The sequence below is a fragment of the Varanus komodoensis genome, unplaced genomic scaffold (genome assembly GCF_004798865.1).
Source record: "Varanus komodoensis strain SLA01 unplaced genomic scaffold, ASM479886v1 scaffold816, whole genome shotgun sequence".
NCBI lineage: Eukaryota > Metazoa > Chordata > Lepidosauria > Squamata > Varanidae > Varanus > Varanus komodoensis.
The window spans coordinates 1-12,705 of NW_025336503.1; the positions used below are offsets into that span (position 1 = coordinate 1).

At 44.4% G+C, this 12,705-nt stretch overlaps 1 long non-coding RNA gene across 1 annotated transcript; it reads right to left on the reverse strand.

Annotated features, from left to right (window-relative positions):
• Positions 1–6,877: 6,877 nt before the first annotated feature.
• On the reverse strand, positions 6,878–11,583 carry LOC123036765. The gene is made up of 2 exons (XR_006417207.1): positions 11,340–11,583; positions 6,878–8,803 (listed from the first exon to the last, which is right to left on the reverse strand). It is a non-coding gene; the product is annotated as an uncharacterized LOC123036765 (long non-coding RNA).
• Between the last annotated feature and the right edge of the window lie 1,122 nt (positions 11,584–12,705).

Consider the following 12,705-nt stretch of genomic DNA (forward strand, 5'->3'; position numbering starts at 1 on the left):
CCCAGAGTGGATTTTTCTGTGCAGCTCATCCTTTCTGCCCATTCTAAACACATTTTAACCATCAAGAGCATGCCAGGACACCTCGTTTTTCTAACCCTAACCCTACCCTGGTGCACAGCCCTGACCCCAATTTCTGGGTAAGCTTCCATTCAAAAGAGGGCAATTTTGGTAAAGCCATCCTAGAGTGGATTTTTCTGCACAGCTCATCTTTTCTGCCCATTCTAAACACATTCCAACCATCAAAAGCATGCCAGGACACCTCGTTATTCTAACCCTAACCCTACCCTGGTGCACAGCCCTAACCCTAATTTCTAGGTAAGCTTCCATTCAAAGAGGGCAATTTTGAGAAACCCATCCTAGAATGGATTTTTCTGTGCAGCTCATCCTTTCTGCCCATTCTAAACACATTCCAACCATCAAACCCATGCCAGGAAACCAATTTTTTCTAACCCTAACGCTAACCTCGTGCATATACCTAACCCAAATTTCTGTATAAGCTTCCATTCAAAATAGGGCAATTTTGAGAAACCCATCCTTGAGTGGATTTTTCTGTGCAGCTCATCCTTTCTGCCCATTCTAAAAACATCCTAACCATCAAAAGCATGCCAGGAAACCTCATTTTTCTAACCCTAACCCTACCTCGTTGCATATGCCTAACCCTAATTTTTGGGTAATCTTGCATTCAAAGGAGGGCAATTTTGATAAACCCATCCTTGAGTGGATTTTTCTGCGCAGCTCATCTTTTCTGCCCATTCTAAAAACATTCCAACCATCAAGAGCATGCCAGGACACCACGTTTTTCTAACCCTAACCCTAACCTCGTGAATATACCTAACCCTAATTTTTGGGTAATCTTGCATTCAAAAGAGGGCAATTTTGAGAAAGCAATCCCAGAGTGGATTTTTCTGCGCAGCTCATCTTTTCTGCCCATTCTAAACACATTCCAACCATCAAAAGCATGCCAGGACACCTCGTTTTCCTAACCCTAACCCTACCCTGGTGCACAGCCCTAACCCTAATTTCTGGGTAAGCTTCCATTCAAAAGAAGGCAATTTTGATAAACCCATCCTTGAGTGGTTTTTTCTGCGCAGCTCATCTTTTCTGTCCATTCTAAACACATTCCAACCATCAAAAGCATGCCAGGATACCTCGTTTTTCTATCCATAACCCTAATCTGTTGCCCACCCCTAATCCCAATCTAGGGGGAAAGATCAATGGAAAAGGGGGCGATTTTGAAAAAGCCTCATTGAGTAAAAATGTCTGCACATCTCAACATTTCTTCCCATTCGATACACATTCCAACCATCAAAATCATGCTGGGACACCTGGTTTTCTTAACCCTAACCCTATCCCGGTGCACAGCCCAACCCTAATATACTGGTAATGTGCGATGGAAAGTGGGTGATTTTCAAAAACCTTCATTGAGTCAACTTTTCAGCACAGCTTAGCATTACTGCCCATTTCAAACATATTCCAACCATCAAAATCAGGCCAGAGCACCTCATTCTATTAACCCAACCCCATCCTGGTACACTCCCATAAGCCTAATATAGGAGTAAAGCTTCATCAAAAATAGGGCGATTATGAAAAAGCTTTTCTTGAGTAGCTTTTTCTGCACAGCTCAACATTTCTGCCTTTTCTTAACACATTCCATCCATCCAAAGCATGCCAGGACACCTCGTTTTTCTAAGCCAAACCCAGTAATGGTGAACCTTTTAGAAAGCAAGTGCCCCAACTGCAACCCGGAACCCTCTTATTTATCGCAAAGTGCCAACACTACAATGAGGCCTGAAAACTGAGGGTTTAGTTCAGGAAAAAACAACGCACAGCTAGTCCAATCAAATATATATATACATCCTTGGCTGCACACTGACAGGCCATCCACAAGCTCGGATGAGTCACGGCTAATGTGTTGCAGCTTGTGACATCATTGCCTGGCCCCACTCGTCCCTTTTGAGCATTTGCATGGCCCTGTGCGTGTTTTTATCTGATGCTCGGCTTCTGGGGCAACTTGGCTCGCATGCTGACAGAGAGGGCTCCGCTTTCTCACTGTGGCACGTGTGCTATAGGTTCACCACCACTGCAGTAAACTATGTTGCGTATATTGGCCTCATTCAGCATGGCTTTTCTTACAATCTAGAACAGTTTTTGACAAGATATGCTTGAGCCTTAAGCATTTGGATTTACTTCTGCATTCGGATTTACTTCTGCATCTGGAGCCTCTGGCTTGGCCCGAAAGCAGCCTAAACACAGACAATTCTCAGCCGTCTGAGAAAGGTGCTGCCAACACTCGAAAGGTGCTGCTGTGATGACTACCATGGAGGCCATTCTTCAACAGGTTAATTGGCTATGTTAGGCTGTGTCGTGCAGCTGGGGTTCGTCAAGGCAAGCTGATGCCACACAGGCAGATGAGATGTCTGTTTTTTCTCACTTTGCAGCAAGCTAAGACAAGATCTCTAAGAGCACACTCCAAGGGGCATACCCATAGCTCTCCGATATAGTGATGTTTTTAATCCTCTGGATATTTCAGTGTTTCTTAACCACGGCAGCTTACTCTCTTGCTTTAGGCTACGATCCAGTTGGGCTGCCTGTAACATCTTGCTCTGGAAGAGGAAATTCTGAATGGAGAGCCTCGGTTTTTCTGACCTCATAGCTGGGAATCCAAAAAGTCCATGGCTGTCTAGATGCCGCCTAGTGGTTATAGGATTCTGCTACCCATGACAGAGTTGCTCCAATCTAAAACAGTCACTTATAAGACCATACCATTGCACCAATGGTGCCAAATTGCTACACTTTGATACTAATATGAAACAAATGAAAAATTTATTTTACAGTTAAAAGCAGAGCCAGCCCAACTGGTAGAGCAGACAGTGATGGAACCAGTGACCTAAGGAGGGTGTGGGCTTTCCCACACTAGAGGCATTCAAGATGCAACTGGACTACCATTGGACAAGGGTGGTTTAACTGGTAGTCGCACTGGGCAGGAGGTGGAACCCAAGGGCCTCTGGCCCCTTCGAACCCTCGTATTCTCTGATTCTATGTTTTGCTACTTAAGAGGAAGAACAAGATGAACTGGCAGATTCAATTTGCCTTCACAGGTCTTGATGAGGCAGCATCCCTTCCGCTGCACCTGAAGGCAGCAGGATAACAGGAGAAACAGGGCTGGCTGCAAAGCATCTCCTTCAACATTTTCCTGCCAACTCCCAGCATCTATTGCCTAAGCCAGTGCCTTCATTCTGCCTCATGACCGGGTGAGCCCCAGTTAAAAGAGTAGAACAGATCTCCCCAACTAGGTGGAGGTGTCAAAATGTAAGTCTCCTCATTCCCAGCCAGCTATTGCGAGTGCTGGCTGAGAATGATGGATGTTCAAGTCCTGCAACACATGTGAGTGGGGCATCCGGTGCTACTTCTTCACTGTATATAATACTTCAGTAACATAAAAGTCAAGTGTGCAGAACTGCAGCTCTGGGGGCTGAAAATGGTCCACAATGGCTTTTCAGAAGGCCTTGCCCTGTCCCCCTGGTCCCATGTCCTTTTCTGAGACGACTAAATGTTTGGTGGTTTTCTAGCTTTTCTGTGGTATTTTCTCACATTCTAGAAGACTGAAACAGCTCTCCTAAGGCTTAGCTACTGACTGTAAGAGGTTTAAACTAAAATGTGCTGATACTAATGGATGTAGGCCCTGCTGGGTTCTTTTGCTTTTGGCTCTGTTCCCCACACCAAGAGATTCTCCAAAATAGAATCCAGCCCTTAGGCTAAAAGTGATTCTAATCCCTGGGTAAGGATGATCAGCCAAGGTAAGACTGACAGGCAGTGATGGCTAGGAAGGCCGGGGTGAGAGTCTATAACTGGAAGAGAAGACATTCAAGGAGTACTAGTCCTGATGATATACTAAACTGCAGTATCAGGGGCATTCTGCCTGTGTGCACCAGTTGCTGGGGGATATGGGTGCTGCTATGGATATTCCCAAGGGCAGTTGGTTAGCTACAGAATGATCAACTGGAGAGACCCTTTCATCTGATCTAATGGTCTTTAAAAAGAACAACAACATCACTGGTTTGGATATTAAGGTGCAATTCTGTGTAAGGCCTGTAACACCCAAATTGCCCAAGCCAGCCACGCTAGCTACTGAATGCTGGGAGCTATTCTGTTTAAACACTCATATGATTGTGCCTTGATTTTATTATTTATTTATTTATTTTTCGATTTATATCCTGCCTTTTTCCTACAAAGGGCTCAAGGCAGCTTACATCTCCGCCTCCATCTTATCCCCACAACAACAACCCTGTGAGGTAGGTTGGGCTGAGAGTCTGTGACTGGCCCAAAGTCACCCAGTTGGCTCCCTGGCCGAGCGGGGACCAGAACCCAGATGGTGAGTCCCAGTCCCAAGCTCTTAACCACTATACCACACTGGCTCAATTTTATATTGAAAAGGAATCCAACTAAAAACAAAAGATTACCTTGTCTTATCACAGTAAAAACATTTTCATGGGTAAGAGCAAGGAAGCAAACAGCCTGCCAGGAAAAAAATGGAACGTATTGGGGGATTTTTGTGCAAGGGCCCTGGAGAATCTATTTGGGCAGCTTATTGAGCAAAACTTTAACATTACAAAATGGTTTTGGATTTCCTATGAAGGATTAGCTCACAATATAAACAATGCTATCAATTAAAGAGTTTCTCAGAAAACTTGTTTGCAACCTTGCAGTAATTTTCCTTGGAGGGGAAAAAATTAAAATCCCACCATAAATAACATGGCAGGAATTCCTCTGGTGCTATCATTTACGATAGCTCCAATATTTCATGTAAATTTAGTTTCATGCACATGGCTTACTTAGGGCAGAAGTTAAGCTGAATTATGAGTAGCTTTCTGCAACCCCAAGACACATCTCTCAAAAGAACTACAATTCCTGGTGTCCTTAAGAGGCAAAAACTTCCTATGAGAATCACAAAAAGGTGGGAAAAAAGATCTCACCCTAGGTCTCAAGACAGATGACAGAACTTGCCTTGAGAATGAAAAGTTCTTGCTTTACATAGGTTTATCCCCTTGCTGCCTGCCTTTTCTGTTTTACTGTACAATTCTAACGGATGCTTATTGTTTCCATGTTATTATATAAACCACTTTGTGAGAACATGGGCCAAAGCCATGCTTCAGTGGAAGCTGTTTGGAAATCACATTCAAGCTACTCCAGCTCCTTTTGTAAATGAAAAACAACTTGCAAATAAATGAAGCCTCATGACACTTTATGGAAGGGTGGTTATCCAATGAGGCAGTCCACCACTAGCTCCAGCTGCTTTCTCTTATTGCCAGCTTCTAGATGGAGGGCTCCAGAACAGCTGCACCATATGCAGCTGCCTTTTCCTAGATTGTTTGAAGAAAGACCAATAAAAATGGAAGAACAGAACAGCAGCAGCCATGGAAAAATCTGGGAAGGTGACAAATGGAAGATGCCATTTTATGGACATCACTACAGCCTTGTCCATAAATGAATGTGGCAGGGGCAGCGTAGGTGCATGATGAAAGCCCTGGTGGAATGGTTTTGCTTCTCCATAGTTCACATAACTTTAAAAGCAGAAGATGGGCAAAAATGGAGCAGTGGCAGCTTTTCCTGCTGTTTCTGGAAGCTGTAGAACAGGTCATGGGTCTGCTGGTTGCAGCAGCATCTTCTAAACATGCAAGCAGAGTGCAGAGGACAGGCAGAAAGCTGGGGTACCACTTGCTGCCGGGTAAGCACTGAATTAGTTTTTTCCTTATGGCTTTTGCAGGGAGGAGCAGCCTGTGAGAAGGCTTTGTCACAGTGGAAAAGGCTGTAAGTGCTCCACACGCAATCTCCTCCGATACTTTTCCAGCTTCCTGTAAGACTGCTTGTGGCACCAGGAGTTAAGGTGGTAGGAAAGCTGCCAGATGTTATCGCAGACATCTGGGATATCATCGCCAGAGAGGAATGATCAATGCCAACTCAATTCTTCACGTAAATTCTACATGTGCATTTGCTGTCTATGAGGCCAAACATCCACTTACATTTGTTCAAAAGATTCCCAAGGTCACCACAAGGTGGCCCCACTGAAGCTTGGAGTGGAAACATTTCCTCCTAAGCGTAGAAAAGATTTGGGAACTACTGGAGAGCTGGCACGTGCACTTGTGCATTTAAAGAGCTACCAGCAGGGAAGGATTGGCAAGCACTGAGAGAAGCAGGAACTGCTGCAAAGAACACTGCAGAGATATTTTGGCACAAAAATGGAACAAGCAGAATCAATTAAAACTTTCTCTGCTCTTGGCTACCTATATCGCTTGCTCTGTGTAGTGCTCCTGCCAGAAGATGTGTATCCGCACTGTGGGTTTACAATATAATCATTTGCCGGATGATGCAGTTGTATCCAGTAGCGGATACAACTCAGTATGGAGCACTGAGACAGGAGGGCAGAGAGATCCCGGCCTCCTTTCCTTTTAAAGGCCCCTTTAATAATTTCTTCCCATAATTTAAGCACTGATTGGAGAACCTGCCTAGGTGTCTCCTGGATCTGTATTTGCTCTGCCCTGAAGATAAACAAATAATGAATTGCAAACATTCAGAATGATACAGAATGAGGAGGCAGAAATTCAGCAGAGTTCATACTGCAGCTTCAGGATGTACAATATTTAGGATAAAAAGACATGTTAACTAATACATGTTAACTAGACAACACAGCACAGCCAGGAACTATTTCTTTTCAAAGTAGGTAGGTGTGGTCTCTCTCTCTCTCTCTCTCTCTCTCTCCCTCCATCCATCCATCCATCCATCCATCCATTCCCAGGCCATCTTTCTATACAAAAAGTTCTTTCTCCTGTGGAGGAAAATGTTTCACATGTGTCTTACACAATAGTAATCATAAGACAACTTCAGCATTTCAAGCCTGTTTTTAATAACAAACCATTAAGCAAACAGTTTTTACAAAAAAAAAAAAAGATGGCCTAAAAAATGGTTAAAATGAGACAGCAAGTCAGGAGAACTTTGGAAGCAGAAGAAGAGTGCTTACGCGAGAAGGGTTGAGCAACGTATCTAGGGTCGCTTTGTTAAGATTCAGTATGGGAAAGCTGTTAAACCTAAGTAAGCAGTTTGTTGCCCATTATTCTGGATGCCATCCAAATGCTGCTTTAAAAGTTTTTGTTTCGTCTTCTGGGTCCATTCTTCATTATTTGTACAGGCATGACCAGAGAGCAGGAAAGCAACTGTGCATTTTAAAATGGAAGCCAGAACTACCACCAACAGGGAGTATCAGAATTTCTACGAAAGGCATATGAGAAAGCAACATAGCTGAGTCTCTCGGTTCTCCTCCCCAACATTTGTCCTTCCAGAGGGGGGATGAATGAAGCTGAGTGCTGATGGGGGGAGGGGGCAGCTGGCTCTACCTAAGCTGAACTTGGTCTGCAGATAAGAAGAGAGGTCTTGTCCTGTTGAGCACTGCCAATATAATTCAACCAGCTTGCTGTCAGCAATTGCCATCCAATTTGCCTTCAGGATTAAGGTACAGTCCAACTGCCATGCAGTCCCCGTAGCATCCAAAATGCCCAAGGAGAAGCAACATTAAGGGTTGCACAGACACACAGTGGGTGGGTTCACATGACATAACAAGCCACAGTTGTTTTTTACCACTGGGGTTGTCCAAATCCCATCCAGGTACTTCAGCACGGTATCTTTGGTTTTGAGAACCCACCACACTGTGTTCTATGTTTTCGTAGTATCACCATGGCTTGTTGCATTGCTTAGTTGCATTCCTTTTGGCACACGCAGGAGCGCAGTGAGGAACCAGCTGAGCGGTGCTGCTCTTTTCCCAACACCGACCAGCAGACTTCCCCCTTTTGCCCAAGCATGGGTCAAGCACCCCCATCTCCTGCTCCAGTGGGCCTCCCTGGGGCAAGAGGCAGGGGTGCCAGATCACCACCCTCCCCTCTGCTGCTCATCTGGGCGTTCTCCCTATTTGTGCAAGTGGGACAGCTTGACAGCTGCAGCAAACCAAACGGGGCTCACAATCACATCTGTCAAAGAGAAGAGCCTCATTCCTCCCTGTACAGTTTCCTGGGATACTGACTGGACGACTGTGGGGAAAGGAAATGGCAGGAGGGAGTAAAGTTACCACCCTGAGCCTGTCTGTAGGTTCACTGAAGTTTAAACACACACACACACACACACACACAAACCACGATGTGGTTTGTTGTGATATGTGAACCCACCCTTTCTCCTTCTGTGTCCTTCAGGGCCAGCCTAAAGTTCTTCTAATCACAGACACTGGAGCTCACCACCATTCCTTTCATTCTGAAATTCTACCCCCAGGGAAGTATTAAAGAATGATAAAGGGCTCCATCAACCCTAATGAAGGTTTTCCTTTTTTAAACACTTCCATAATAGCAGGAGAGGAAATTCAAAGAACAAGTGGGTAGGGACTCACTCACTCTCTCCTGGAGCAATGCAGTCCCAATGTACTTTGGCCTTGATGTAAACCTTAAAAATGCTTTCCTTTCCAAAACAAGCAGAAACTGGGCATTTTGTCCTACCCTTGACTTAATTTTGGTATAATCATCAAGGCCAGCTAAAATTGCTTTTAGCAATGCCAGTCGGTCACTCCCTTTAAACAAAATACGTTGTGAGCTGGCAGCTGGCATCCCAGTCAGTGTACTTACTTCCAGAGGACCTCCAGTTGTAGTTTGATTGTACCTAGCTCAGTTATATCCACAATGATGGTTTGAGGGCTAGTCGTGAAGAAATTGATGCTGTCACAAGTTACTATGCCAACCAGGAGGGTGCTCAGTCCCCGAGCTTCTGTGACCTGCAAAAGTATATGGTGGTATCAGCCAAAACAGCCACCTCAAGGGCAAGTACACACATATAACATCCCAAACTGTTTGGCAGAGGAAAATAGGTACAATGTGAATTATATTACATCAACTTGTATGATAGCAATGTAGAGGATGCTGCACTCAAGGCATTTGGAAATACCAAGCTACACCTGTAAGGACAGATTTGCACTTATGATATCCTAAATGGACCCTAAACTCTCAAAATAACAATTCCTGCAATATCCAGTACAACAGGACTGTTCAATTCCACAGGTGACAACCACAAACCCAGTGCATGCCCGAAGGCTGTCCGTGTAGTGAGAAATGCAGATACACGAACTATAATTGGAATGGGTGGAGATTCTGTAGAGCACAACACATAACTTTTTTGAGCTAGGGGGCTGGATAGCCAGCCCCTCACTATTCCCACGACAGATGCCTTCTCTGGATGTGGCACTGCCTAGTGATTTCATGTGAGGGGTTGTAGCCATGCCCAGTAACATCTTCAACCCCCATTTTTTCTTTTCTCTGTGCGGAGGGAGGCATGAAACTTCAGAGAAGAGACTCATCGGACACCAGATGGTAAGCGGTTTCCTCCTGGCTCCAGCTGAGTCCCTCCCTGGCTTTTTGCTTCAGCCACAAACTGTGCTTCTGACGGTCATTTCACACATGCAGGTCATCACCTGATGCTACAGCCTCTGAGTGAGGAGGACGTGCTTGGGACCTTATCCCTATATGATTTAAAACAGAGGACCTAATGTGGGATTTAGCCGTGCCAACAACAAGAAAGCCAATTCTATCACTTCTTCCTTAAAGTTGGAGGAGATGACTCATCTTCATTGGCACAACCCAAGAACTGCAAGCTTTCTCACAGTATTTTGCACACTGCATCTCAATCAACTCTCACTCTGTAAGCATTGTGAAGGATGAGGCAGGGAAGAAAGAGACATTGTAAGCACATTTCCAAAATAACTGATGGGGAATTCCTTCCAGTGTAGACCTGCCCATTCCAACACACACACTGCCAGATAGCCTGGAGTGTTGCACCAGCTGCTCACAGAGTCTGAAAGCTCCAAGCGAACTTTCATTGCATGGAACTGTGCATGTCAGCAAGAGCCAATTCACACAGATCTTTACAACAGGGGTGGAGGCGTGCTTCAAAACAAGCTGGCTTGGTAAATCATGTGCACAGTTTGAATAGCACAGGGTGACTCCTCATAGAGATGAATTCAATGCATGCTGGCCTGTCAGCACACTCATCAGCAGACGTGTGGTGAAAAGAAGCAGGTGCATGATCCTTGCGCTCAGCTGCTAACAAGCTTGCTAGCATTCCAGGCAGGTGACCAAATCATTTTCCGCCACTGGCTGCTGCTCACCAACAGACTGACAAGAGCTGTCACGTTCTTTTGAGACAAAACTAGCCAAAGCATCATGAAATTGACCCTATGAAATTCATGAACCCAATCCTGCGGTTACCTAAAGCTGGTTCATACATATGCATGTTCACCAGCTGCTGAATTTAAGAAAAAGTCATGACTTGTGAGAACGGGTAGCTTCTAATCCAACACCACAGGCAGAACAACTATATTATTCTGCAATACTTCAAGCGTAGTAAAGTTTTCCCTATGGGGCAGTCCAGGCATTCATCTATAAAGTCTAAGTTAATCAAGTGATGTGCAGCCAGGTGTGAAATCAACTTTGAGTCAAATCTGGGCAAACTTCATGGATAATGTGTTTGGTTACCCAAGAGATAGCACATTCCTGAATGCACATATCCTCCAGCTGCATTTCCACAGGATGCTTCCTGGGAATACCAGGAGTGAAGTTCATCCCCAAGCAGGGTTTTGCTTCTAGGTTTGTTTGCTAGGAACATGGACAATTCATAAGGCGGTCATTACTTCCCCTGCGGCATTCCTCATTTTGCCTAGGCAGAAAGGCAACTTAATTGCAAATAATATCGGTGCTGCTCTTTGTACTCAAAAAATACCAGGGTACAGTTTTGTTCCTCCTTCTCCTGGGGGAAAATCAGCTGGTTAGGACCCAATGCTGAGCAGTGTCCACATTACTTACTGCACAAAGGGCTATGTGTGCCTGCAAGCAAGCAATTCATTATTTAATGCAAAAAGGGCATGCACCCTGAAAAGAAAAACTCATCGTGTTAAAAATGTTTTTAGACCCAATGGTCAATGCTGTTAGCAAATATGTTGGCAATAAATAACATTATAAATAAATAAAGCAAGCAAGCAAGCTAAAAATAGTGCTTAAAAATATATCTCAACCAGAGATATTTGGTGACTTGCCAAAATACAGGTTAGAATACAGGAGCTTCAAGATAGAGTCTTTAGATAGTTCTTATTACTAAGCAACACCTTTAATACAATGTCCAAAAAAGGCAAGTAGATGAATCAATGGCTGGCCCAATGAGCCAAACCTGAAGACCAGTGGCACTTAATGTCCAGGAAAAAGCATACAGCAAGCAATCAGTTTTGCCAGCAAGAGAGGCCTCCATGCAGTACACACTACTACCTTGATTTCAAACTTCTCATGGAGGTTGGGTATAAAAACCTTTTCTTCTTCATCCCACGTTTGACTGTCATCTGTCAGAATCTTGCCCTTCAGTTTCCACTTCTGACGCCCCAACCTCACAAATACCTAAAGAAATATATAATGGGGAATGACTATTATAAACTCTCACCAGGCTGACTTGTGGAAGTCTTAAAAATTTCAGTAGATTCTCGGGCTCAGAGCTATGCTGGAATGGTATCTTCCTTCCTAAGCCAAACAGCAGCAGAGTGGCGTATGAGAGCCAGTGTGGCGTAGTGGTGAAGAGCATGGGACTGGGACTCAGGCGATCTGGGTTCTAATCCCCGCTCGGCCATGGAGCCACCTGAGTGACTTTGAGCCAGTCACAGACTCTCAGCCCAACCTACCTCACAGGGTTGCTGTTGTGGGGATAAGAAGGAGGAGGAGATGTAAGCTGCCTTGAGCCCTTTGTAGGAAAAAGGCAGGATATAAATCGAAAAATAAATAAAATAAATAAATGTATTGTCACCAGGACTACCATGTGCAGGGAAATGGTCCCGATCAATAAACGATGCCTACTTTTGTGCTTTGCAGCTGTTTAACAAACCATTGTCTGCTTATGGAGAGGGGTTCAGACATAACAACAAGCCAGATTTCAGCAACTTAAATGAAGGCTTAGGGTTAAAAGTGAAGTAGGCTATTAAATGTACACTCTCATTTAACAGGACCTCTAGTTTGGCCCACAAATTACCCCAGATCCGGCTGGTAAAAAGGAAGTGTTTCTAAACATGTGACATGTGGGACTTAATAAGTATGCTGAATAACAAATTACTAAGCAAGTATTATACAGCAAGTAAGCTATGAAAGTGGCTTGTTTGACATGTCTTCTCCCTTTCTACCCATAACACTTAGATTCAGGTTTCTAAAGTCTAATGTTTCAACAGAATCTTGTCCTTGCTTCTCTCCTTATAGAACGCAGGAAGTTCTCCCACACTGAATCAGACGTGGGTCCAACAAGGTGAGGGTAAACAAGCCTTCTCAGATCTGGTGTCCTCTGGATGAAATGTGTCACAGTTCCTATTAGCCACATGCAGCATGCCCACTGGCCCTGTTAGCTAGGGTCAGTGGGTTGGTAGTACAATACATCTGAGGGACACCAAGTTCCTGAAGACTGTTCTATACTGATTGCTTTCAGACAACACAATAACCTACACTCAAGGGCTGAGTGTGGGTTGTTGTTGAAATGTGGGTGTATGTTGTCTGAACATAGCTGAAATAACAAACTATGGTTAACTCAAAATCATGGCTTGTTTGTGCAGCTGGTTCAGACAACATGATAACCCATATTTTAGCAACCTCAGTTCAACAA